General features: G+C 46.6%; 1 non-coding gene across 1 annotated transcript; it reads right to left on the bottom strand.

The window, feature by feature from the left end:
• Positions 1–1,918: 1,918 nt before the first annotated feature.
• On the bottom strand, positions 1,919–1,983 carry LOC144801103 (small nucleolar RNA SNORD58). Its single transcript, XR_013604979.1, has one exon. It is a non-coding gene; the product is annotated as a small nucleolar RNA SNORD58 (small nucleolar RNA).
• Between the last annotated feature and the right edge of the window lie 851 nt (positions 1,984–2,834).

Genomic DNA, 2,834 nt, shown 5'->3' with positions numbered 1-2,834 from the left:
AGGTGAATTCACCAGCAACGAACTACAGAATACATTGTTGTACTGAAACTGCCAGTTCGACCTCCAAGAAAATACTGTTTTGTACCTTAAAGGGAAGACCGACAAAGCGGACACACAAGGGGTTCCAAAGTTCGTGGCTTAGGATCAACGTTTTGCTTAGACTAAACCTTTTTCAAAATATATATTTTTCTTGATCATAAAACATCTCAGATTGTGCACTCTGAACCCCCTCTTACTGCTTTTGTAAACTGCTGAGCAGTTTTGCAGAAGAGAACCGTTAGTAGATTTTAACTACTGAGGCACTGTAGACAGGAAGAGATCTTAAAGACACAGTTAACTTAAAAAACAGTTGTGAAATTCCAAGGCTCTCCTGAGAAGCCCAAACCTCTTCTGTAGGGCACTAGGGCTGGGATCAGAGAGGCGTCTCAGCCACATGGGGGTGTCCCATGTAAGCCCTGTGCCAGAGATACAGGGCCCTCAGCTGCAGGCCCATCTGTCGGCCTTCCTGTGTGACAAGCCTGGCTCAAGTCTGAAGGTACACGAGTTGCACTCCCAGCAATGACTACCAACAAATACAATGCCGTCTCGACCGATGTATGCCGTCGCAGCTCAGTTACTTAAGTACAGTTTAAGAGTTCTAAGAAAGTGACATCTGGCATTAGCAGTAGTGCAGGACCCAAGTTTGTGGACCCACGCCGATTCCTGCTGGAGGCAGCAAGGCTGGCCCAAGGGCCCGACGTGCTCTGTGCCGATTCCTTGTTGGCCATGTTTGGGCCTGCGAAGCTCGCCCCAAACCAGGCCTGCCACTTTAAATACTGTGCCTGAAGTGCAGGCGGGCACTCCGGTCAGGGCACTGTCCTTCCCCATATTAGTCAAGCCCAGGGACACTATTCTTAGCCCAGCTGTGCCCGGTGCTGAAGGCCGAAAAATAACTCGCCCGATGACTACTCCGAAGCGGCCCTGGGGCCTCATGTTAACATAAGGATGAAGGGCACGAAGAGTAGGGCACAGGCTTCCTAAAAAAGCAACTGCCTACATGCAGCTGTGAAAAGGGTGCATAATGTCCAGGGACCCCGCCACTGAAGACCCCTGCCCAGGTTTTGAATCTCGCACGTTTACTCTGATGAGCACCACTGTTTGGCTTCGAAAGGACCGGCAAATGCTCAAAATTCTGTTAGTGAAAGACATAGCTCAACGGCGTTCAGCAATAATGGACACGCTTCTGACAATCTGCATCTATGCTTGTAACCTCTACGGATTCATCACATGGGGATTTGAACTTCAAAACGTGTGCTTGTTTATTGCGTGTACACTAGCAGGGGGTGGGGAGGTGGGCTTCGGGTATATATGGCTACCTTATCTCTCAATACACACACAAACGTACCAGTAGATGCGAGAAGTTGACGGGCCCCGGCGCCATCTTCGGAGGAATGAAACAAAGCAAACCTTGGCCCAAAAAAAAAAAAACGCCCACCGCCGGAATGACGTCACAAAGGGGCGGAGAGCGAAAACATCGCCGGAACGCCCACGAATCTGCTCTGGCAATGACGGACAGATCTCTCTTCCAATGGCTAGCCTCCATTTATGGAGCTAGCCAATGGAAGAGCAGGCGGGACAAAGCCCCCGTACTGCTTCTCAAAAGATTTTGTCTGCGCGAAACCTTAAAAAATGAAGGGAAAAACGTCTAAAGGAGTCATTTGCTAGCTCCTGAAGAATGAAAACAAGCTTGTATACAAACCTTGAGTTCAGCGTTACTTTCCGCGTTTTTCAGCATGTGAAGCAAGAAGTCGGCACTCTTTTTAGGCCATCGCCCCTGGGTCCAAGCCCACTGCTTGGCCTGCAAAATAAAAAATACTGAGGTTAGGAGGAAGGGAAGGTCATGTGAGGAGAAAGCATCCAACACCTGTAATCAGCAACGGTTGCTCAGAATATAAATTGTTTTCATCTTTAATGCAAAGGTGTCCTAAGTAATCATCATAGCAACCAAAATCCAAATGCTCTTCACAATACATTAAGTGGGGAAAAAAACAAAATCTCTAATCCCTCTTACTAAATACAATAAGTTAGGTTTTTAGACATGCAATGGCAAATCAGAATGTTTTAAAAACAGGCCAGCAGTGGCACCCACAGATCTAGGCTGCATTTCAAAATGTCATTTGGCAACCCATCAGGAATGGGAGCTTTACCAGCTGGACTGACAGCGGACCTATTACTTCTTTTAGTTAAAAATGATGTCTCCCTAATCCAACCTGTTGCAAAAGAGGTCCAGTCCAACTATAGATCAGCTTCAAATGAGCAACCCATTGAGCACGGAAAATATGGCTTAACAGCATGGTACCAAGGTCCTCCGTGTCTTAATGATATTACTAATCGAGACATTAGATCTCAGTGTTAAAAACACTCTAGGAAGGGGTCTTGCACAGTTTGAGACACAGAGACTAGTCAATGAGTTCATGTTGACTGCTTTTCATTTCGCTCATTCTTAATTTTAGGTTAAGTATTTAACTGTGTGGATTAAAGTACTTTTTAAAAGCAGAAACACGAACGGAGCGGTTAATCTGAGGCCATGGTTCTCCAGTACACAGCGAGTATCTGAGCACTAAGGGGTCTCTGAGGAGGATGCAGAGACGGTTCACTGGTGTCCACTAATCCCAGTAACCACAAGTATCTCAATGCGAGGTCAGTAGACAGCATATCTCCAGACATGGCCTCAGCAAAACAAAGGAGAACTATTAAAGCTCTTTGGTTGATTAGCAAAACAGCTAATCGGGGGGGGGGGGAGGTTCCAACCTTTTCTGCAATTAGAGCAACTTCTGATCAGTGAAAATCATGAG

Source organism: Lissotriton helveticus, chromosome 12, assembly GCF_964261635.1.
Source record: "Lissotriton helveticus chromosome 12, aLisHel1.1, whole genome shotgun sequence".
In the NCBI taxonomy this organism is placed as follows: Eukaryota; Metazoa; Chordata; class Amphibia; order Caudata; family Salamandridae; genus Lissotriton; species Lissotriton helveticus.
The sequence above is the reverse complement of the archived record's forward strand: the minus strand, read 5'-3'. Positions and strand labels throughout refer to the sequence as shown.